Source organism: Lissotriton helveticus, chromosome 6, assembly GCF_964261635.1.
Source record: "Lissotriton helveticus chromosome 6, aLisHel1.1, whole genome shotgun sequence".
Taxonomy (NCBI): Eukaryota; Metazoa; Chordata; class Amphibia; order Caudata; family Salamandridae; genus Lissotriton; species Lissotriton helveticus.
Window position 1 is genome coordinate 1,370,042,584 of NC_136067.1, and position 25,684 is coordinate 1,370,068,267.

Consider the following 25,684-nt stretch of genomic DNA (forward strand, 5'->3'; position numbering starts at 1 on the left):
GAGATTGTCCTAAAGTACTGTGTAGCGCATGCAGTATTCTAAACCCTCCACACAATTAGCCAGGGGAAAGGAGTAATCACTTGGCTCTACATAGTGTTCCAAGAACAAATAGGAATGACACTACTAACCCCTCTGATACTCTAGAGAAACCCAAATTACAACAATCTAGAGAAAATCAATTACAACACGTTTTCAACTACAGGAATGACGAGCAGTGCTGGAGTATCCCTACTAGATCATGCATTATGTTTAGTTTATACTTATCCAATTCAGTATCTTCTACAGGGCCTACCTTGCCCCACTGATGCTTCTAAAATTCTTCCCCTTGATCTCCCGGGATGCAGTGGATGCCATACTATATCAGCAGACGAGACACATATATGGAGTTGGGCGATGTTATGAACCTTTTGGTCTGAGGTACTGGTTGCCAAGGTCACCAACCGATCAGCCTGGACTGCCATGGCGACATCCTGTAATGGATGGATCCCCAACCTAAAAGGTGAGATTGGCCATTCATTTTGTGGACCTGGCTCTCTTGCCCACTAAGCGAGCAATTACCAGAAGAAAAGCCCTGCCTTAGACATACCCGATAGTAGCCCTCTGGGATGGGCTTGTTTAGTAGCACAAAGTCCGTATTTCCATCAACAACAGGCCAGCTTGAATAATACAGCCCTCTCAGCATGACTCATGCAACCTCCTCGGCCATTTCCTTGTAATTCTGCTGTAACACCCTTCTCCCCCTACATGGGATTGGAGATAATCCACCAAAGTCGGTCCTCCACAAGTATCCCATTGACTCACTGAGAAACACAACCAATAATCTTGTGGCAATGTATATGCAGGTCCAACCAACTGTTAATTTTTTGGATAGGAAATTGTTTCTATGATATTGTTATGAACCAAAATCTGATTATTTGAAGTTTAAACTTCAAGTTGCACCTAGTTTATGGTAAATATGTATTATCACATACGATATGTCACATCCATTTTAAAAATTTCTCTTTATGTTCTTTCATCAGATACTGTGAAAAAAATAGTAAACCCAATTCACTGGATTCATCTACACAATTCAAATTGATGTTATGTTGTAAAAGTTGACACAAATACCATGTATGTTCGCTATTCATGCATGTGCATTCAGGGTAACATTAATTAAATCGATTCCGACAGTCCCCTGATTTTTGTTTTCACAATCGCTCTATATCACATGCAATGTATCTGTATAACCAGGTGACCAGTTCACATCCCGTACCCATGTTCAATAGCTTCTGCAAGTAACTGTGTGATGGAGGTTCTGAGTCCGTACTGTACCAGAGTGTGCATTAGCGCTAGCGAAGCCCTGTAGGTTACGAATGACCCAGGTGGGAGATCAGCAGTATTAAGTAAGAAGTCAAAGCACATGAATACTTCATTCTCAAACAGGTCTTCCAATGTTGTCAGTCTGCCCTGTTGCCAGCCTGACTCCACTCCAACGGGACTCCCAGTCAGTTGGGCAAACAGGAAGGCTAGGGGCATAGAATGGAGAGCATTTGGTACAGTGCAGACTTCTACAGTGACAATATTGTGCTCCTGGCCAGAGGCAGGGTGTAGTGTTGTGTGGTTGGGTAGGCTGCATGACACAATGGGCTAGTTGTGTTGGCCCTGTCCATTGCATATCATATAGCAGCTCATTATGGGTTCACTTCAACAGCCAGCGTGAGAGCCACTGCTTTTAGGCTGCTAAATAATACAATTTCAAAATGTGTTTCTTTGGTAGGATACAGGGTATATTTGTGTAGCTATAAAAAAGACAGGGCGGCATTGCCATTTGTGACAACGCTATCTGTCCAGCTGTCGTGAGAGGGAGGGAGCACCAGAACGTCTCCTGAGACCATAGAGAGGTTACTGCTCAACTGATATATCTCACCTTTTACATTAGCTTCTGTGTTTTTTATTGGCAAAGTATCAAAAGATAAAACAAAATGAGCGAGAACATTTGAAAGAAACTAATATTGCGATGTAATAATACCATGATCTAGATAACACAGAAAAGCTTAAGTAAACCTACTTATGTCATTTTAGTTTTTTTGTTTTTTTTAAACCCGATAGGTAGCCAGGCATACAAAGAAAAACTCTCCCTGATAGGAGCCCAGAACTTTTTCAATGTTTGCCGTTTTGGATTATGATGAATGATTGTAAATTCCAGGCCAAAGGTAAGAATAAAGTAATGCCAGCAAGCCCTAGAATCTAGAGTATCGCTCTGCAGCAAAACTAACGATGAACAATCTAGCCACTGTAACAGTGTAAATGTAAACTGAGATAGGTTGAGCGGGTAGAGCTTGAGTGGCCCAACAAAATTAACTTTGGATTACAGTCAGTTTACCATAGTAATAATTCATTTAATTTATTAAATACTGAAGCCCAAATGATGAAAGGGAACGAACGGCAAGTGGTGATAAATGGGTAGCATCTGTCCCTGGTACCGCACACCATAAGCAATCAGAGGTTGCCCCAAAGCTCATTTTAAACATTCTATGGGGAGCATATTATGGATCATATAGGGTCTAAAAGAATTTGCCTTAAATCGTGACATGTTAAGTATGCCTTGAGCCAGCTGAACACGGACTAGGATATCTCCCTTGGTCACTGTCATGCCTAACTTCTTAGTCCATATGTTCTTTAACTGTTGGGAGATGTTGTTCATGATTGGATCCCCACAAAATATGTCTTACGCAAAGAGCTAATAGAACAAACTTTGGACAAATGAATGTATCTATCCAAAAATAGATTAAGACACAGACACAGCATTAGCCAGCAAGTGGATGAAAAAAATCTCTAAGTTCCAGATATCTGTAGAAGCCCTGCAGGTATGTGCCGTGAAGAGCCTGAAGTGACTCAAAGGAAAGAATATCCCATTTGAGAACAATTGGCCTGAGAAGTTGTAAATCAAACAGATGCCAAAATTGTGCATAACCCTTGTGCAGATGCAATGGCAAAGTAGGGTTTCAGCCCAGGGAAGTGTACTGACTAAATGATGAGATACTACAGTACGTTTTGCTTAAATTACAAATCTTTTGTTAGACCACCAGCATCTTAATACTAGTACGTTTAGTATAAACTGTATCAATCAAGCCTTGCATAGGTGATGGAATACAATTGAAAATCCGGTACTCAGGAAACAAATAGGATAACTGCCAATGAAACCCACCCAAAATAGACAGCAGTCGACACCTAAAAAAAGAAAGTACAACCACAATGAAGGAAGGGCCATATGGCTCATATCGCGAGGTAACTGCGATATACCCTATGGCACAGCAGGGTTATTTTTAAATTCCCATATAAATCACTGCCAGCTGGCCTCTACTATTTAAAAAAACTGCTTGGGGAGATATACAGGTATCTATCTAAACAGATATAAAAAAAAACGAGGCAAAATGACCATTTTAATCAAATTGCATTGCCCATTTAGCCCTAAATGAAGCTTAGCCCATTTCCATAAAATATTCATGATACAACCCTTCATTGTTAAGATCAACCATGTGCCTCATACAGAGGGAGATGCAAAGCCCTAAGTATGTGGCTTCCTTAACCTGGCAGACATTTGAGAAACCTAAAGCAGAGCTAGCTATGACTTGCGTTTTACCAATATTCAATTTACACCCAGAAACTATACTAAAGCCAGCCGCTGCCTCAATACCAATCAGTGCTTGAGCAAGGGAGGATGAGAGGATGTGATATCATCCACATAAGCCATTACCTTACCCATGGGCCAATTCAGGCGCAGTGGGGGGATGGTGTCCAAGAACTTAAGTTTCAGGATAATTGGTTCCCAATACAGGGCAAATAATAGAGGAGACAACTGGAATCCCTGCAGAGTCCCCCGTTGAAGAATGATACCGTCTGATATTTGCCCCACTGTGGAAAATTAATATGTTTTGGTAAACATTATCTGCGCCATCTTGCCTTTCCCCCGATGCCACACTTTTGTCGTGCGCACCCGCCATTTTAGGTGCCTCGATCAGAACCACCCTCTGCACGCCACAGGCCCCCAGCATAGCCCTTCGCCCTCGCAAAACCCGCACGCTGACAACCCCCCTCCGCTCTCGCATGCCTCGGGTCATAAACCCCTCTTCAGCGCAGCTCTGCCTCAGAGCCCCATCCTGTTCCCAGCGCGACACCTCCCCTCATTTCTTTCATGATCCCAGGTCCTTTTGATACAAACCCCCTTTTCCTGCGTGCCCGTTTGTCTCCCTCGTTCCCAGGCCGACACCTAGCTCTGCCGACACCGTTTATTGCCCCCCCCCCCATACAATAGGAAGCTTCCCTCATCAAAGGACTCCCGAGTTGATCAAAGCCCCCACCCCATGAGATCCGATCGAACCCCCACATTCCGTGAATCGGCGGAATGTCCAGCTGCGCGATAACCATCACCTTTTGTGACCGGGGTGGGGACTTCAACTGAAAATGTGTGTGGGAACGGGCCTGAAGGGGAGATTCGGAGGATATCCTTCCATGCTTCAAAGCATTACAAAGATGTGTGACTTGCAATAAAGATGATGAAAATATGTATAAAAGGCCAGGCCTCAGAGAGATGCGGTTAGAGCACCTCGTGACGATACTTGCTGTCCGAACTGATGTGTTCTCCTCCGGAGAGAATAAACCTTGTTTCCTGCCTTCCCGTCTCCAGCGCCTGCCTCTTCATTGGTTAATGTTCTATGGGTTCAAGTGGCGACACCGCCGGGCAATACTTAAGGATCTCTTGTTCATCAGTTGTCCGTGACCTTTTTAACAATTGGCGTCCCAAACGTGGGGCCCATCAGCGACTCATGGATCCAGTGGGAGAGGTCCTGACGACAGAGTGAACGACTGCAACGATCGGGAAGTGCACCTGTCCGATAGACCCTCATCTGACAGCCGATCATCCGAACTTCACTGGTTCCGAACAGACCTCTCTCGAGTGATCTACGGTCCTGACTGGGAACCATCAGGAGTGCCGCGAGGATTACGAAGAAAAGAGGACGATCGGGCGCTGGATTCGGAAGACAAGAAACTGTCCGTGCGGTCGGGTAAGGTCGTGTAAACACGACGAATGGCGAAATAATTATTTGAATTGTTTAGAAAATACTAGTATTACTCTTTTTAATTTATTTGGAGATCCACTGTCTGCAAACGGAGAAACAACAGGCTCTCTCTTTGCAAGCAGCGGAGGATAGGTAATGCAACCGCCGCGCCTATTTTTCTCCCCTACTGATTAATTACTTGAAACTGAACTATTGTTCACAGATTGTCTTCTGGAGATTCTCTGTCTACAAACAGGAAAGGGCCCCCCCCCCCTTTTGCAGATAGTGAAAGGGTAGGTAACGCAGACCTTTGCAGACCTACTTATTCTCCCCACTGAATTATTTTTGACCGAACATTTACTATTTGATATTGGTCCATGAGGTATTCACTGCCTGCAAACAACGTAGAATAGGAATATTCTGTCTAGTCTTTGCACACAGTGATAAGATAGGCAGTGCTGACTTTTTGTCCCCATTGTGCTCCGTCATGTCTGTCTTCTCCCCACTGATTGGTAGCCTGTTTAGCCCGGACCGCCTATTAGAGATGAACCATCCGGCTCCACTGGAAGGCACCCCTAATAAGGACATGTTCATGAAGCATGGATTGATCGCTATAGCCTATAACAAACTGTGGCATAAATATACGAAAAAGGACCGAGAAAGTCAGTGGCCACTGATAGGATCCTTTGATGATGCCAAAATAAGCGCGCTAGAAGCAGCCCTTGGTAAAAATAAAACAACACCCACTATGCTCGATAGTTTCGGCATGTGGCGCAAAGAAACCGAACAACGTAAAAGGAAAACCGAGAGTAGGTTGGGAAAAGAGCTGCGAAAAGCAGCCCACCTAGCTGCTCAGAAACTAGAAGGAGAGATAAAAGAGAGAGAGAAAGCCAAACAGAAACTAGAAAGGGAAACATCAAGCCAGTGTCCGGTTAGAACGTCCTCCACGCTCTACCCTGATTTACCCTCGAAACAACGAGCCAATGATGATCTGCTGTTAGGTTCTCCGATCATCTACATGCCCCCTCCATATGCCCCTTCCCAACCCTTAGCACAGCACCCACCACCCCCAGGTACAAACGAGGGTACCGCCACAGCTCCGGCCCCCATGGCCTCTGTACCGGCCGAACCCCTTGTATTAAATACTACGCAAACGACAACGTTAGACGACCCTGAGACCCGAAGGGCTGGTTCTGCAAGAACAAACAGACTAAGCAAAGATGAGCGAACAGGGATCGACAAGATAGCAAGGACACTGGTGGAAAGGAAGGAAGGTGAAGGGTACATCACGGATATGTTTAAATCGTATACTGGGAGTCACAGACGACATTTTACCGTACAACTGTGTTACCATGTCTTGAATGCATACGAGGACCGATATCGAGACAAAGGTCCCGAGAGCCTTACGACTCTGTGCCGGAAGGTCGATATCGGGGATGAGGGCGAGTGTGATGTAACGGACCTCCTCATGCGTACGCTTGAGGTCTTCCGCCACCTCACTGAACGAGAGTCGGAAATTAAACCCACGACCTCCATAGTGACCGAGCCACAAACTGAGCAATCTAACACCATGATGCCGATACGAGAGGCCGCCCCTTACTGGGTTCCACCACGAGGTGCAGGGACTAACGATGATACAAACCACCCAGATGCAAAAGGAAGGGTAGTGTACAACTGGGTCTACCAGCCTTGGGACCGGCAAGAGATTCTGACATTCCGGAAATCTCTGCCTGACCTACGTAAAAACCCCACGGCCTTCTACACTGAATTGGGTACAGCCCTAGGTTCCACGATCATGACCCTGGCTGACATCGACTTGTTTTTCGGGTTATGTCTACCCGCTGATGTGTGGAAGCAAATCCGAAAGGTCGACCACCTTGAGCTGTTTGGACATACCTGGACACAACTCGATACCATCGATAAACAACGAGGACCCGGACAAAAGCCTATAAAATCCATTCTAGACCTTCCAGATAAAATAGTGCTGAAATTGAAAACCCTGATCCCAGAAAAGAAAGTGGACTGGTCGATAGTAACGGCCTGTCGCCAGAAACCCCAGGAGGATGTATCGGAATACTTCTCCCGGTTTGAAACGGTGTTCTCCGATTACAGCGGCCAGGACATGACCACTGCAACCGGACACCATCTGTTTGTCCAGAATTATGTTAAGGGTCTGTCATCGGAGGTCTCTCAGAAACTGCAGGCAAGCGAGAGTAGTTGGGCAGCCTCCAAACCTACGGCTATCCTCCAGATGGCCCAATATTATGAGCATCAGAAAAATGAAAACGATAGGGCAACAGAGAGAAAGAAGAAGGACTTGAAAGAGAGGGTGATGATGGCCCAACTGCAAGGGGCGACTATAGGACGAGACCAATACCGGGGAAACTACCAGACGAACGCCCCTAAGGCTGCATTTCCCCAGGACCGCACTTTGACTCCCCACACCGGACGTACAGACCTTAGACAGGACCAGTGCGCTTTTTGCAAAGGAACTGGCCATTGGAAATCCCAGTGCCCAGTTCTTTTGGAAATAATCAGAAACAAAGACCCCAAGGACATAGTAAATGGACCAAGAAATAAGGGACAACAGCGAGGGCCTCCAAACGACACAACTAACGACAGATCAGGCAGACCAAATACATTTGATCGACCCAGACAGAACCAATACCAGCAATCCGACTACGATGACGCCCACGACTTTGCATAGGACTGCCAGGGGCAAGGGAGGGATCCAGTCGAGCTCTATGTTGACCAGCAAGGCCCTTACGTCACTGCTAAGGTCCTGGGTACCAAGTCTCCATTTCTGGTAGACACTGGCGCAACACGTAGTGCGTTATCTAAACGACTGATTCCGGGGGCACCCTTGTCTGGCTCACTTATAACATCGACGGGTTTCGATGGAACGCCCTCCACTAACCCTTTGTCTGCCCCGATCCTCTTTGACGTGGAAAATAACACCACTGACACCACGTTTTTGCTCTCCTCAAATAGCCCTGACGCCATTATGGGACTTGATTTATTGAAACACTTCCGAGCGACAATCAGATGTTCTCAAGACGGAGTTCGAGTTTTCCTTTACGACAACCCCGTTCTGCTTAGACATTGCCCTCCACGACGCATGTTTTCCATCACCGATGCCGACACCTCCCTGCTCGACACCCTGCCTCCGTATCTGTGGGCCAAAACGGATTCGGACGTAGGGCGCATGTTGATTGACCCAGTACACATTACTGTCCAACCCGATGCAACACTCCCGAAACTTCCACAATATCGGATATCGCCCGAGGGCGAGAAGGCATTGGTGAAGATTATTCAGTCGCTAATAGATGCAGGAGTGGTAGAGGAAGTGACAAGCAACGTTTGCAATAGCCCTATCTTGCCCATCATCAAGAAACAGGGAGAGGGAGATGAGAAGGCATACCGCTTTATCATTGACCTTCGAGAGATCAACAAAGTGGTAGTACCCCAGTACCCTGTGGTCTCAGACATCACCACCATCCTGACTTTGATTCCTTCTACTGCCACCACCTTCACTGTCATTGACCTAAAAAACGCATTCTTTCCATTCCCATCCACCCAGACAGCCGATATCTCTTTGGCTTCACCCTAAAAGCCCGCTCATATAGGTTCTGTCGAGCACCCCAGGGCTACACAGAAAGCCCTAGTATCTACAGCCAGGCCCTCAAGAGACAACTGGATCAAGTCCAGTTACCCGATGGAGTGGTGTTAGTGCAATATGTCGACGACATCCTCTTGGCGGCCGACACCACTCCACTGGCAGTTACAGCCACCATTCAGCTCCTGCGTTTCCTTGCGGAAAATGGCCACAAGGTCTCCAAGAAGAAGTTGCAATTCTGTCAACCCCAGGTCACTTACCTCGGCCACCTTTTGTCCAAAGAGGGAAGGAAACTCACTCCTGATCGAATCCAAACCATTCTCGACACTCCTGTCCCTAAGACCCAGAAACAGGTTCGCTCCCTACTAGGCCTCACCTCTTTCTGCCGACAGTGGTTACCAAACTTTAGTCTCGTTGTGAAACAGCTGCTTTCTCTGCTAGGTAAAGATGTCCCCTTCCCTCTCCCTTGGACCCCTGAGTGTCAAACCTCCTTCACGGAACTACGAGATGCCCTTTGTTCGGCCCCTGTCTTAGGTACCCCCGATTACAAAAAGCCCTTCTCCCTTTACACTCACGAAAGGGAGGGGTGCGCTTTATCTGTCCTGACCCAGGCCATTGGCCCAAAGCAACGACCGTGCGCTTACTTCTCTGCCACTCTTGACCCTGTAGCCAGAGCCTTGCCTGCCTGCCTTCGAGCTGTAGCTGCCGCTGCAATCTCTATCCGACAGAGTGAGGGGATCGTACTCTCGAACTCCCTCACGGTACTGGTGCCCCATGCAGTTGACACCCTCCTGAACCAAACCAAGACACAACACCTAACGAGTGCACGACTGACGGGATACGAACTGACTTTGCTTGCACCCCACATCACCCTGAAAAGATGCACCACACTGAACCCGGCAACTCTGTTACCCTTGCCAGAGAACGATCCCAATGTGCATCCCGTACATGACTGCGTGACTCTTACGGACGAACAGACTAGAAGTAGGGTTGACCTCAGAGACACAGCTTTCCCTGACCCTGACGGGGAGCTGTGGGTGGACGGTTCTTGCATCAAGCTCCCCGACGGCACCACTTCCGCTGCCTATGCGGTCACCACGGCTCGAACTATAGTCGAGACAGCCCGCATCACGCAACGATCCGCCCAGGCAGCAGAACTGATCGCCCTGACACGAGCCTGCATTCTGGCAGCAGGAACCACAGCGAACATTTACACCGACAGCCAGTATGCCTTCGGGGTGGTTCACCATTTTGGGCTCCTTTGGAGGGAAAGGGGGTTCCTGACCTCACACGGCACCCCCATTTTGCACGGGGATCTAGTCTCCGCCTTGATCGAAGCTGTCCTCCTCCCCAAGAAGCTTGCCGTCATCAAATGCCAGGCACACAAAAAGGTGACAGACATTATTGGACAGGGAAATGCACTAGCCGACATCACTGCCCGAACGACAGCTGAAAACAGGACGACAACACGTATGTACGTGACCAGGTCACAAGCAGAAAAATGGACTGACGCTAGGGACACTATTAGAGACATTCAAATGGCTAGCACACAGCAGGAACTGACTGAATGGGCACGGGTGGGGTTGAAAGATGACGAAGGCTGCTGGCGGACAAGAGATACGAACAAATGGTTGCTACCTGACTCGTACCTGATTCCCATACTGACTATGGCACACTCCCCCGCCCACATAGGATCAGCCCCCATGATTGAACTTGTCTCCAGAGTTTGGCACAATGATAAAATCACAGACTCCGCCAAACGTCTGGTCCAACAGTGCTTGATATGCCTGCAACACAACCCCGGGAAGGGAACTGTAGTACCCCGGGGGGGATTCGGGGTCCCAGATCACCCGTTCGAAGTCCTGCAGATGGACTACATCCAACTAGACAGATGTCAAGGCCTGAAATATGTACTTGTCGTGGTGTGCGCATTTAGTAAATGGGTGGAAGCATATCCAACCCGTGACAACACTGCTATGGCCACTGCAAAAGTACTGTTAAAGGAGTTTTTCCCCCGTTACGGCCTTTGTCGTGTTTTATGGAGCGATAATGGCCCCCACTTCATAGCCGAAGTCATCCAACTCATCTTAAAGGGGTTGGGCATCAAACAGAAGTTCCACGCAGTCTTCCACCCCCAGTCTGCTGGACTTGTTGAACGACACAATGCCACACTGAAGCTTAAACTGGCCAAGATAGTGGCCACCACAGGTCTGAAGTGGCCAGACGCCCTCCCACTGGCATTGCTATCGATGCGTTCCACCCCCACCAAACATCACTTGACACCTTATGAAGTTGTTTTCGGCCGACCCATGAGCGTCTGGTCAGCACCGAAACCGACTTCCATTCATGACGTCCCGGACGTTCTAATGTCTGATTATCTGTATAAATTGACTGAAACTCTGTCTGTCATTCATCAGCAGGTGCAGCAGGCCATCCCCGATGCTTCCAGGGGTCCGGGACACACCATCCAACCCGGGGATTTCGTGCTGATCCAAAATTTTCAGCGGTCAAAGAGTTTGGAACCCCGGTGGACGGGCCCCTGGCAAGTGTTAATCACCACCCGGACAGCTCTTCGTGTGGAGGGGAAAAGGCATTGGCTGCACGCACACCACTGTAAGAAGGTCTCCTCAACCCTGGCCACGACAGACAACATCGACAACCAAGAAGAGCTCCTGAACAAGGATCGACCGTCGCTAACCTGCTATCCTGATACCGAGGTACTTGAACTTTCGAGATTCTCTGATCCCACAGTGCCATCCAGAGAAGGGTATTTCCTGCGTCGAAAGGAGGGAGCTTCGGCTAAGTAGACCACAAACCAAGTTGAATCTCAGAACGGCGACCCAAAGCAACCAAGGGTTACCTGGAGAGAAGCTAACTAAGTCTGTGGTTCTGCCCACTACCGAGCACCTTGAAGATGAAGATGATGGAAGCGCCAGATAAGAAGATGATGGAAGCGCCAAGTAAGAAGATGATGGAGACAGCAGGAAATACCCACTACAGAAACCCAAGAACAGACAGACTCCACAGCTCAAAGACAATCGCACTCTTCATCACAATCCTTTTTTGCTTTCTCCTCATGACCACACTCTGGATTGTGGAAGAGAATACACCCGCTCACGAAACATTCTTGACCACCGCTCAGCCTACCACCATAAAGGAACATTATCTGATTTCGCTCTCTCCTCAACTCCGAGAGAGACGAAAGGAGTTTTGGAATAACTCTTTCGTACAACTACTTCACCAACACAATCTTGCCACCAATGCTACCAACTGTTGAATCTGTGGGTTGCTACCCCACGCCACTGGACACTCGATACCATTCATCCCTTCGCCCTTCTCAGTTCATGGCTCCTGCCTTGCTTGTCTGATCCTCTTGCAAGAAAGCTATAGGGACAATACCACCTCCAGCAAAACCGTAACGCATTTCTCCCACGGGGTCAGGCGAAACAGAACAAAGTCACACTTCTGCCCGCAGACCTCCAACGACTCAACCCAAATGGATATCCCTGCTAAAGAGCGAGTTGAAATGCAGGTGTTCAACAATCCAACCAGGCCCACCTTCTCCTATCTGCGGAAACGAACGGCTGCCACCTTGACTGTAGCCCTGTCAGTCATCAACGTCACAGGCCACCTGTGCATAGAAGGACTTGGGACACAGCTGGTGGGTCACAGTGCTTGCCGTTTTACCAGAACTTTGGACTCCATGGATCCACCTTCCTTTGTGTCGTCCCCAAACATGTATTTCATCTGTGGCACAAAAGCCTACACCTGGCTCCCCAAAGACTGGGGGGGGGCACTTGTTTCATCTCTTTCATCCTTCCTCCGACTTATGTGGCTCCAGCGAATCACCATAGACAAAAACGAGCCAAGGACATTGAGCAAGCCGACTCAACTGGGGCGCAGTTCCTCGATGCTATGAAGGGACTTGTTCCTCTTTGGGGCCCGATGGCAAACAGTCGAGCCATCCGACATCTGACTCAGGCAGTTGAGACCACAATGAACATCACCGCGGGTATCTTTGCTAACAACACCGCCGAGCTTCAGGCGGTCCGCCTGGTGGCCCTCCAGAACCGCCTTGTCCTAGATGTGGTTCTTGCGGACCGTGGTGGAGCATGCCGCATTATTGGGTCCAGCTGCTGTACATACATACCGGACAACTCGCCCTCAGTGTACAAGGCCATCGAACATCTTCACAGACTCTCTTCAGAAGTCCACCAGGATCAGGAAGAATGGTCGCTTGGTGGTTGGTTCTGGAACACTGTTAAGACCTGGGGCTGGAGACTGTTCACCATTATCCTGATTCCTGTAGTTGTAATATGTGGTCTATGCTTAGGAATCCAATGTCTGCCACCCCTGTGTTCATTATGCGCAAACTGTATTTGCCCTAAGACTGTGGACTTTGGAAACGAACGCATGGGAGCTTTATATGATGCCTAGGTTAAGAATTTGATGAAGATTGACATTGAGTAGACAAGTTGGCTAGATATGTTAAAGGGAGGACTGTGGAAAATTAATATGTTTTGGTAAACATTATCTGCGCCATCTTGCCTTTCCCCCGATGCCACACTTTTGTCGTGCGCACCCGCCATTTTAGGTGCCTCGATCAGAACCACCCTCTGCACGCCACAGGCCCCCAGCATAGCCCTTCGCCCTCGCAAAACCCGCACGCTGACAACCCCCCTCCGCTCTCGCATGCCTCGGGTCATAAACCCCTCTTCAGCGCAGCTCTGCCTCAGAGCCCCATCCTGTTCCCAGCGCGACACCTCCCCTCATTCCTTTCATGATCCCAGGTCCTTTTGATACAAACCCCCTTTTCCTGCGTGCCCGTTTGTCTCCCTCGTTCCCAGGCCGACACCTAGCTCTGCCGACACCGTTTATTGCCCCCCACCCCCGTGCAATAGGAAGCTTCCCTCATCAAAGGACTCCCGAGTTGATCAAAGCCCCCACCCTATGAGATCCGATCGAACCCCCACATTCCGTGAATCGGCGGAATGTCCAGCTGCGCGATAACCATCACCTTTTGTGACCGGGGTGGGGACTTCAACTGAAAATGTGTGTGGGAACGGGCCTGAAGGGGAGATTCGGAGGATATCCTTCCATGCTTCAAAGCATTACAAAGATGTGTGACTTGCAATAAAGATGATGAAAATATGTATAAAAGGCCAGGCCTCAGAGAGATGCGGTTAGAGCACCTCGTGACGATACTTGCTGTCCGAACTGATGTGTTCTCCTCCGGAGAGAATAAACCTTGTTTCCTGCCTTCCCGTCTCCAGCGCCTGCCTCTTCATTGGTTAATGTTCTATGGGTTCAAGTGGCGACACCGCCGGGCAATACTTAAGGATCTCTTGTTCATCAGTTGTCCGTGACCTTTTTAACACCATACTAACAATTTGGGCTGATAATGAGGTATAAAGTGTTTCAATTGCAGTTATGAACTTCTGTCCGAGCCCCATTTTTGCAAGGCCAAGCTAAAGAAATCCCCATGAGTCCGTGTCAAATGCCTTTTCGGCGTCGAACAGAATCCGTCGTGTGGGTTCTCCCTGTGTTTCTGCAACGTCCAAAACACAAATGTCCATTTTGATATGAGCAGTAGTGTCCCGCGCCAGGATCAATCCATCCTACATATCATCAACTAAAGAAGCTATGACAGAGGATAAATCAATGGCCAAAATGCTAATATAGATTTTGGTATCTGTATTCATTAAAGAAACCGGATGATATGATCTATAATTGAAAGGATTTCTCCCCTTGTTTAAGAAGATCGAAATATAAGCTTCCCCCAGGATGCAGGTACAGATTGCAGGACAGCTAGAGAATGAACCAGCTCTTCTAGTCTAGGCACAAGGATATCAGCAGAGACTTTGTAAAACTAAAGTGGAATAGAGTCAGGGCCCGAAGCTTTTCCTGGGGATAGTTCGGACAGTGATTGCCTAATCTCTACAGACGTGATGGGAGCAGAAAGCGTCTTGCACGGAGTGGCAGCTAAGCAAGGTAGGCATGTCTCCTGCAGATATTCTTTAATAAATGCTGGCGGAGGACATTCATCATGATAGAGAGTTGCATAAAATTCCTGAAATGCAGACAGGATATCCGCAAGACCTGACCAGACCTGCCAAATCCCAAATGCTAATAATTCTATTCTTGAATTGGCTATCTCTAATCTGAAAAGATAAAAGCTGACCCATCTCTTCACCGTTTTCAAAACAAAGAGCGTATTTTAAACCGCCAACTTTGATAAGCTTTGTCTCAAATCTTTTTCTGTAGCATCATGTGTGTGATGGTAAATTGCTCCACTACCAAGGATATCTGCAGAGACTTTGTAAAACTAAAGTGGAATAGAGTCAGGGCCCGAAGCTTTTCCTGGGGATAGTTGGGACAGTGATTGCCTAATCTCTACTGACGTGATGGGAGCAGAAAGCGTCTTACACAGAGTGGCAGATAAGCAAGGTAGGCATGTCACCTGCAGATATTCTTTAATAAATGCTGGCGGAGGACATTCATCATGATAGAGAGTTGCATAAAATTCCTGAAATGCAGACAGGATGTCCGCAAGACCTGACCAGACCTGCCAAATCCCAAATGCTAATAATTCTATTCTTGAATTGGCTATCTCTAATCTGAAAAGATAAAAGCTGACCCATCTCTTCACTGTTTTCAAAACAAAGAGCGTATTTTAAACCGCCAACTTTGATAAGCTTTGTCTCAAATCTTTTTCTGTAGCATCATGTGTGTGATTATAAATTGCTCCACTACCAAGGATATCTGCAGAGACTTTGTAAAACTAAAGTGGAATAGAGTCAGGGCCCAAAGCTTTTCCTAGTGATAGTTGGGACAGTGATTTCCTAATCTCTACTGACGTGATGGGAGCAGAAAGCGTCTTACACGGAGTGGCAGTTAAGCAAGGTAGGCATGTCACCTGCAGATATTCTTTAATAAATGCTGGCGGAGGACATTCATCATGATAGAGAGTTGCATAAAATTCCTGAAATGCTGACAGGATATCCGCAATACCTAACCAGACCTGCCAAATCCCAAATGCTAATAATTCAATTCTTGAATTGGCTATCTCTAATCTGAAAAGATAAAAGCTGACCCATCTCTTCACTGTTTTCAAAACAAAGAGCGTAATTTAAACCGCCAACTTTGATAAGCTTTGTCTCAAATATTTTTCTGTAGCATCATGTGTGTGATGGTAAATTGCTCCACTACCATTTCTGCTTCATAATAATGGCCTTCAACAAGAGTATTATAATTCCAAAGAAAAAGGATTGGCATGAGACTGCTCTGCCAAAGCTTTATCCCCTTTGTCCCGCTGAATAGTATAGCGAAGGGTCTGGAGAAGTCCCTGGACTTCTCCACCAAATAGAAAAGCCTAATAATACAACAGTAAAAACATGCACATGGGGGGCGTGGCTTGGCCGGCAAGCATGGCGGACGCAGCTTAGGTGAGCTCCGTCCCCGCCAGCCGATCATCCGCCGAAATATCCTGTTTCTCCCCATCTGACAGCGGCCCTGATAGTAGCGCTAGATGCGTGGAGCTGGGGAGCTCTGCTGGATATAATTTGCACCTGTTCGGCGCAGCAGTGAGCGAGTGAGGGCCGGTGAACGCGGCGCGGCCTGGGTGGCCTCCTGGAACCGGGGACCTCGAGTTTCGCGATCCCGGGGTGCGGCGCACGGAGGCGGCCGGGACCCAGCTGGAAGGTGGCGGCCCCCAGTGACGCTTGAGGTGAGGGGCCGTGGAGCTCCCCTGGGCACGATATACACCAAGCTGACCGACGGCGAGTGAGAGCCAGCAGACGCGGCGTGGCCCGGGCGTCCTCCCGAGGCCGGGGTCCTCGAGTTTCGTGACGCTGTGATTTGCTGCACAGAGGCGGCGGAAACCCAGCTAGGGGCGGCGGCCCGGCGGAGGCGGAGTGACGCGCCTAGCCCACTACACCTGGGGGACGCTCGGTACAGAATCGAGGGGTGCCAGCCTGTCACCGGTGGCCCCACAGGAGACGGCGGAGCAACGCGGCCGGACCAGTGGGCGAGAGACGCGCTGCCGCAGCAGACCAGTCCGGCAGGTACTCTCCATCTTTTCTCCTTGGCCCCAGGGTGGTAAGGGGCAGAGTGCCAGATTGCGGGAAGGCCCCGGGCGATCCAACAGGGACGTGGGGGCCCGAGGCAGCAGTGGTAGCCGGGGACCTTGACCCCCGTGCAGCCCAACGGTGCGTAAAAAAAGAGGCCCGGGGCCTGGCAGTGGAGAGCACCGGCCAGTTACCATCGAGGAGCCCCAAACCCCTAAACAAAGACTGTATTGCGGAAGATTTGGCAGCCCTCTATTGCGGCTATAGACTAAGGGGGACCCCACCAGACGGCAGCGTGAGGGCCAGACGAGGGTTGACAGCGGGGGAGCCTTTGCTGAGGGGCGCGGGAGCCCCAGTTACACACATCACTGCGGAGCCTGACCTAGAGGGATGCAACCAGGGCGGACTGGAGCTGTAGGGCGGTGCCTGGCCTGACTCATCGGCGGTCGGCTCGGACCGCGGGGGGGGGCCCCCTACATTGACACAGTGGACGGCGGTCCGACAGCGCCCACTCGGTGGCCCTGGACATTTGCGCAACTCATCAATCATGACTCGCGGGGCAGGAGGAGGCCCTAAACAAGGGCCCATAGATAAGTTCACTGGCCCGGGAGGCAGCATGGGGGCCTCCGGGGGATCCCAGGCGGCTGGACCAGATAATGCGGCACTGATGGCAGCCATCACCCAGTCCCGGGACGCACTGGACGCCAAAATTGGGGCGGTGGGAGCAGATGTCACGCTCCTTCGTCAAGACCTGCGGAATGTGGTCTCCCGCAACACGGAGGCCGAGGCTCGGATATCCGGGGTAGAAGATGATGTGGTGTCTCTCAAGCGCAAGGTGGCTGCCCTGGAGTCCATGCAAAAAGGCCTGGCGCTGCGGGTGGAGGACGCAGAAGGGCGCGCCAGGCGCAACAACCTCCGCTTTGTAGGACTGCCTGAAGGTTGTGAGAAGGGAGATATGGAGGGCTTCCTGACGCGGTGGCTTGAGAGCTGGGTCCCTCCTGAAGCACTGTCCGGTTGCTTTGTTATAGAGAGAGCGCACCGGGCCCTGATGCAGAAGCCGCCGGAGGGAGCGAGGCCGCGGCCGATGATTGCGAAGCTTCTCAATTGCCATGACAGAGATGTGATCCTTAAACAAGCCAGAGCGAAAGAACCCCTACGATTTGAAAATCATACGATCCTGATCTTTCAGGACTATACCCGCTTGGTGCAGCAGCAGCTCCAATCCTTTACGGCGGCAAAGGCGCGTCTGCGGGACCTCAAGATACAATATGCACTTCTTTATCCAGCCCGACAGAGTTATATTCCAATCTCGTACGCATTTCTTTGACTCCCCGGAGGATGTGTTTCTGTGGACGGATGAACTTAGACCAGTAAAAGTGCACACTCCTCCGGGGAGGGACTCCGATTCCTCACATGATGATGCGCAGGCGAGATCTTCCCGACGCAAAGGCAATTGGAGATCCCGCTCACGACAGCGATCCAGGTCGAGTACAGCTTCGGAGACGGCGACGGGAGCGGCCGAGAATCAGAAGAAGGGCTCGTGAGGGCGCCTAGAGCCCACATGGTGGACAATTTAACTTGATTTCCTCCTTTTCGGGGAGAGTGCTTGCAGTGGGAGCGGGGGGACTGTGTCATGTGCGAGACCGGGTGAGCGTTTGGGGGTGCCTGTTGATGGGGAGGAGTACACGGGCAGGGGGGGGTTCCTCCCAGGTGAGGGTGGGAAGGAGCGGGTGTTGAGTGAGTTAACTTCGGTTATGGGGATCCATTGGTGGGGTGGGTTGTTGGTCCCAGGTTGGGGGCTGCAACCGCGCTGTACCGCAACAGATACTTCATCGTTCCTTGAGGTATGGGGTGGGGGTTGGGGGGGGGGGTGTTGAGGAGTTAGTGGGAGTTGGGTTGGGGGGGACTGCACGACTTTGAAGCATTCGAGATGGAAGCTTGAAGCGCACATAGGTGGCGAGTGTCGTGGATGCTGGTTGCAAACGATCAACGATGTTGAGCCAGGATAGGGGGACTGCTGGACCGGGGGCCACACTTCGGGTCCTTAGTTGGAATGTTGGGTAAGATTAAGCGGGGGCGGTCCTAAAACAGGCTAAAAGAGTGGGAGCGGATGTAGTTATGCTGCAAGAAACACATCTCCTAGGGAACAAGACATTATGCCTTCAGCGCTTTGGCTATGGTCAGGTTTTCCACGCCGGGTTTGCTAGGGGTTCCAGGGGCGTCGCTATCCTAGTACATCGCGTATGTACACGTACGTACACTCCACGCACTGGTTAGACACGCAGGGTCGATACATATTTATCCAGGGGACGATTGGGGATGAGGTGGTAGTGTTTGGATGGGTGTATGACCCGCCCCCCTTGCAGTGGTCCTTGGTGGAAAAAATCTTCACGGTATGGGCGGATATCCCGAATGTGTTGGCTGTCATTGGGGGTGACTGGAATGATGTCATGGATCAGGCGCGTGACAGATACAGACCGGGGGGGGGGGGCAGCACCCGGGCACACCAAATTGCAGGACATGGCCAGGAATTTGGGATGGGTGGATACATGGAGACACATGCATGGCACACAGCGAGAATACACCTTCCTCTCAGCGGTCCATCACTCGTTCTCTAGGCTGGACTACATCTTTGTCCCCCTGGCAGCTCAGGGTAGGGTAGAGGCTGCAGATATTTTGCCGCAGGGACTATCGGACCATTCCCCGGTGGTGGTTTCCTTGGGACTGGATCGGAGGCGGCAGCAATTTCGTTGGCGCCTATCGGTCTGGCACTTACAGCTGGGAGATTACCAGGCCCACATGCGGAAAGCTATAGCGCACTATTTGGCCGAGAATGATGGGACGGTCGAAAATAAGGCGACGCTCTGGGAGGCCATGAAGCCCACATTGAGAGGCATAGATATTGCATGGTGTGTGGCTGCCAAAAAGGCGGCGTAGGGAGACTCTGGTACAAGCAGAGGCAACCATACGGGATTTAGAGCGGCGTTGTGGCCCGGGGGAGGAGGATCGGGCACTAGGGCAGCTACTGCTGGCGCAACAGTCTTACGCCTCACTGCTCCTAGACGAGGCGCGACAGGCGTGGCTGGCGACCCGCAGCAGGGTGTACCAATGGGAGGACAAATCTGGGACGATGCTGCATAGATTGTGCTAGGGCCAGCTTCGTGCTCAAACCCCTCCGGGAATACTGGATGAGTCCGGCGTCCCGATAACTGATCCGGGGTTGCTTTCGGAAGGCTTTGCGGCCTATTATGCCGACCTCTACTCCCCACATGAATGCATTGGAGAGGATTTAATTGATCAGTTCATAGCGGACCTACCGCCTTAGGCGCTCTCAGATGAGGTCCGTGATAGCCTCGATAAACCCTTAACTGAGGATGAACTGGGAACCGCTCTTGGGGAACTGAATACGGGAAAGGCTCCCGGCCCAAACGGCTTCCCTAGTGAATTTTTTAAGAAATTCCATCTTCAGCTGGGAACCCACTACAGAGCGGTGGTAGAGGAGGCTCGGGAACTAGGATACCTGCCCCAAGATTGGAGACACGCCGAGGTTGTGGTCTTTCATAAACCCGGTCGCCCCCCCTGAGCAATACGCGTCGTATCGCCCGATCTCTTTATTAAATGTGGAGGCCAAAGTCCTGGCTAAGGCTCTGGCCAATAGACTGTTGCCATACATTTCCGACCTCATCCACCCAGACCAGGCCGGCTTTATGCCCAAGCGGCATAAAGCCGGCCGCGGCACAATATCCGGCGGGCCAATGTCGCGGTAGCGGCGATTCAATCGACCGGGGTGCAGGCAGCACTATTCCTGGCGGACATGTATAGGGCGTTCGATTCCCTCAGCTGGACGTATCTCTTCTCGTTACTGCCACGGCTGACCATAGGGCTGGTATTTTTGTCGTATGTGAAATTGCTCTATGCGGACCTTACAGACTCGGTTCGGGTGGCGGTGTCATCGCCCTTTCCTATCCAGAGGGGCACCAGACAGGGTTGTCCCCTCTCGCCCTACTTGTTTGCCTTAGCCATGGAGCCCCTGGCTGCCTGGGTCCACATTGATGCGCAGATGAGAGGCTTTGAGTGGACCAATGACCTATCTGACCGCATCGCACTCTATGCGGACGACGTCTTATTTTTCTTCACTGACCTCAATAAGTCTGGGCCGCGCCTCATGCGCATTCTACAGATTTTTGGGGAGACGACGGGCTTATACATGAATCCACGTAAATCCACCCTCTGGGTGTTGGGAAAGGGCCCACAGGTTGGAGATTGGGCGGCGGAGATCCAACAGGCCGCAGGAGGAATTAAATACCTAGGGGTTTTTCTTACCAGAGTCCCAGCCATTGCTTGGGAGCGTAATGTGGTGCCGGTTTGGGAACGGACGCAAGCGGATCTCAAGGTGTGGTCTCGTATGCCGTTGACTATATATGGCAGGTCGGCGATATTTAAGATGGTAGCCCTACCCAGGCTGCTATACCAACTACAGAACCATCAATACCCGATCCAACCCGCATGGTTTAAGCGAGTAAACACGATCTTGGGTCAGTTCCTCTGGGAGGGTGGCTCCATCAGAGTGGCGCTGCGCACGTGCTTTCGTTCTACATACAGAGGGGGACTGGCGACATCGGACGTCCTTTCCTACTATCAGGCATCCCATTTTCTTGTTCTAAATGATTGGTGGTATGGAGATAGGGGTGACCCGGCCTACGCGCTGGAAAAGCTGCTGATGGAGCCGCACACACTACACACACTGTTGTATGCACCAAAGCGACGAGGGGCCTTGCCGATGGCGACGCAGGTCGTTTTTGATGTCTGGCGGCGAGCGCTGAAGCGGATGGGGTGGTGACAAACCCTGACGAGGGAGACTCCCCTCTGGCACAACGGCCGCCTCCGGGGGCTGGCTACTCCAGCGGGATTTGCGGGTTGGGATGCCATCGGCATCTCTAAACTGGGTGATGTTATGGCCAGGACGACGCTTAAGTCGTTCCAGGAGTTGAGAGATGAATTTGACATGCCTCATACACAGTTTTTTCGGTACTTACAATTTCGCCATGCCCTGGCTCCGGACCTGGAGGGTCTGAGGTCCCTCCCGGAGTTTAGCCCGCTGGAGGCCCGCGTCTGTGACGGTTGGGCCGGGGAAGGATGGACGCTACGGACTGAGGTTCTCAGATAACCCTTTTATTGACAGTTGTTTCAAGTGGTCAAGAGAGCAGAGATGCATACAGTTCGGCAATGAGTCCTGTAAGTGGGGTTCCCTTCCGGATTTGGGCTTCCTTCTCTTGGGTCCCCGTCTTGGCTCTCCCTCTGGCTCTTCTCGGGTCCGGTTTTGCTCGGAAAGAAAGGAAAACAAACAGCCGCGTTAATGGCTGAAATGGGGTCAAGGAGTGGGAGGGGGGCAGGGGAGTGAGGGATCACCAGGGTTCTGCCACCTTCGTGGAGTTGGGTCGGTACTGCAAAGTGACGCCGGGAACGTGATACAGCCTGTGACCACCCTCACACTACCCCGTCCCGCCCCGTGTACCAAACAACCCTTGGAAACGCCCTCGTACCTTGTGGAGCCACACTTCTCCCCTGGAAGTGTGGCAGGGCGGCTCGTGGTTCCGTTGGCCTCCTGGCTTGTCGAGTCTCGGCTCCGGCAACCCGTGAAGAGGCTTGTCGGTACTTCCGTCTTCTTCGGTGTTGGCGTTCTCCTCGCGGTTCAGCTTCTCTCCTGGAGGTTCCGCCCCCGCAGATAGACACGGGGCTTCCTAAAACGCCCCAGGTTCCAACAATTGGCTCGGGTCCAATGACGACCTCCGTCCTGATTGGCCGAATGTCGGGAACGCCAAGGAACTCCTCCCTGACGTAACGGAAGGCAGGGCCAGAGGCGGTGTCAGCGAAGGCAGCGTAGAGAAACTCCAGGACACGTCCAAGGGATCCTGCGGACGGGTGGAAACGGACAACTGTTAGTAGGTACACCCCGTCCGTCCATGACAGGGACCATGTCCTCGTGACACATCCCACCCCCACGATTGACCCGATCGGGGGAAATAGGAAAGCGGGAGAGAAAGTCGACATTCCCCTGCAGAGAACCCTTCCTATGTCGAACGTCAATCTGGAAAGGCTGCAGAGCCAGGAACCAACGCAGGATCCGATCATTGTGTCCCCTGTTACGTTGGAGCCAGGTCAAGGGGGCATGATCGGTAAATAAGATAAAGGGCCTCCCCTCGAGATAGTACCTCAGCTTTTCCACCCCCCACCGAACAGCCAGGCACTCCTTCTCGATCGTCGAATAAGCCTGCTCCCTAGGAAACAGTTTGCGGCTGATAAAGAGCACAGGTCTCTCAGCACCATGTTCATCTTCCTGGGAAAGAACCGCCCCGATGCCAACCCCAGAAGCATCAGTCTGCAGAATGAATGGTTTCTTGAAATCAGGGGAAATGAGAACAGGGGAAGAAGTGAGAGCGTCTTTCAAAGCCTGGAAAGCAGAGGTGTGTATGACATAAGGGGTCGTAGAGAAGAGGACTGAACAGCTTTGCCCAAGAGGTCAGTGAGAGGACCGGCCAGGTTTGCAAACTGAGAAATAAACCGGCGGTAATAGCCCACCAATCTCAAGAAAGCCCGGAGCTCTTTTTTTGTGGACGGGTATGGTAACGCCTTAATAGCTTCGAGTTTCTCAGTCTGAGGCATTATCTGGCCATCCCCTAGAAGATAACCCAGGTACTTGACTTGCTGAAAAGCAACTCTAGATTTTTTTGCGTTGATATGCAAATTGGCCTCTTTCAGACTTGACAATATTTCCCCCAGATGTACCAGGTGGCATGACAATATCGTCTAAATAAGCAGAGGCATAGGACAAGTGAGGTGCCAGTAGTGTATCCATAACCCTCTGAAACGTTGCTGGTGCCCCATGCAACCCAAAGGGCAGTACTGTAAAGTGGAAATGCCCAGAAGGGGTGGAGAAGGCTGTTTTTTCCCTATCCTTAGCTGCCAAATGTGTACGCCCCGGTTGGTCAGAGAACACTTCCGAATATGACAACAGAAGAGACTTGATTTCTTCTTGTTGTCCAGGAGAAAGATCCTTGTTTATAGGAGTATCCCAGACTGTATGGGTAGTGTTGGTTACCGGAGAAACCACATTGACTGTTTGTGGCGGTTTACCTAGCCATTTTTTTAGGAGATTAATGTGGTACATTTGAGATTTGCCCCTTCCCAGCTGTACAAGATATGTAGTACGCCCTATCTTCCGAATGATTTTGAAGGGCCCTTGCCACTCTTTTTTCATTTTATGCGTCGAGGAGGGTAACAAAATTAGAACCCAGTCCCCGACATCAAGTACCCTCCATTTCTTGCCTCGATCGTAGAAGGCTTTCTGTTTGGCTTGAGCTATGGCCAAATGATCGTGGGCAAGTGTTCTGAGTTTGTGTAGCCTGGTCTGTAGCTGGCGGGTATAATCCAATAGGGCCTCAGCTTCCTGTGCTCCCTCAGCTTCCCAACAATCTTTCGTTATTTCAAGAAGTGTTCTTGGCGCTCTTCCGAACAACAACTCAAATGGGGAGGTCCCTAGGCTGGCCTGTTTTTGACTACGGAGCACAAAGAGGGCAAGAGGTAGCAACTGGTCCCAATTCTTCCCGTCCCCAGACAGAAGTTTTTTGAGTGTTAGTTTCAGGGAGCCGTTGTATCGCTCGACCAACCCGTCTGTCTGGGGGTGGTACACAGATGTTTTAATGTGTTTGATGTTTAACTGCACACATACTTGTTGCATCATACGGGAAACAAAAGGGGTACCCTGATCGGTAACTATTTCCCTTGGAAAACCCATACGAGAGAAAACCTCCACTAACCTCTGGGCGATGGCTGCTGAAGTAGCTGCTTTAAGAGGGAAAGCCTCTGGATATCGTGTAGCGCAGTCAACCAATACAAGGGCGTACTGATGGCCTCTAGATGACTTAGGCAACGGGCCGATCAAGTCCATTCCTATGCGATCGAAGGGGACCCCTATAATGGGCATAGGAACCAGAGGCACCGGAGGGGGAGTGTAGGGGTTCCGTTTTTGGCAGATCCTACACTCCTGACAGTATTTTTGGACTTGAGCGTAGATACCTGGCCAGAAAAAATGACGCAATATGGCTTGACCCGTTTTTTCTGCCCCTGAGTGACCAGCCAAAAGATGGGCATGCCCAAAAAACAATATCTGGTCACGAAAGTTGTTCGGGACCAACAGTTGAGGCTCTGCGTCTGCTTTCGCGAGCCTATAGAGTAGACCATTTTTCTCAAGAAAAGTAGGGTAACTTTTAGAGGATGGATCCTGTCCGTCTCGTGCAACCTGCCATGCGTTTGTAAGACTTGCGTCATTCAACTGGGCTATTCGGAAATGAGTGTCCCTGGCCCAAGGTTCTGAGGCTAGTAAGGTATCATGGGGAAGAGACAGGTTTTGTAGGGTGTCTACCAATAATGCATTGAAGGAGGGATTATCTGTCCCTATAATAATAGCCTCTGGTAGTCCGGACATAACCCCTACAGTTACTTCCATATCTTTCCCTGCGGGGGCGTACAATGTGACTCTGGCTACAGGGTATTCTTTCACGTCCCCATGGACACAACGAATGTTGACATATTCCCCTGGGATGAGAGAAGAGTGTCCTACTAGCTCCTCTCGAATAACTGAGTGTTTGCAGCCGGAATCCAACAATGCCCTTATATAGGTACCATTAAGAGAAACTCTTACATAGAAAGTGGTGCCTGTTTCTTGAGCGTATAGTATGGACCTGGGGGCATAGCTCACATCCATGGGTTCGTCTTCTTTATCCTTTTTTTTTCGACAATACCGCGCTATATGACCCCACTCTCCACAATCATAACATTGAGGTCCAGAGTTTGGCAGTTCAGGTCGTTGGAACCGTAACCGAGGTGGTTCCGGCAAGGGTTTTTTTTTTTCTTCAGGTTTGATGGGAGATATAGTCTTGATTGGTTTATCAGGTTCCCTCATA

At 50.5% G+C, this 25,684-nt stretch overlaps 1 protein-coding gene across 1 annotated transcript in view; it reads right to left on the reverse strand.

The window, feature by feature from the left end:
• The window catches only part of SERAC1 (serine active site containing 1), a 435,480-nt gene that overhangs the window by 327,484 nt on the left and 82,312 nt on the right, over positions 1-25,684 (reverse strand). The window lies entirely within an intron of this gene.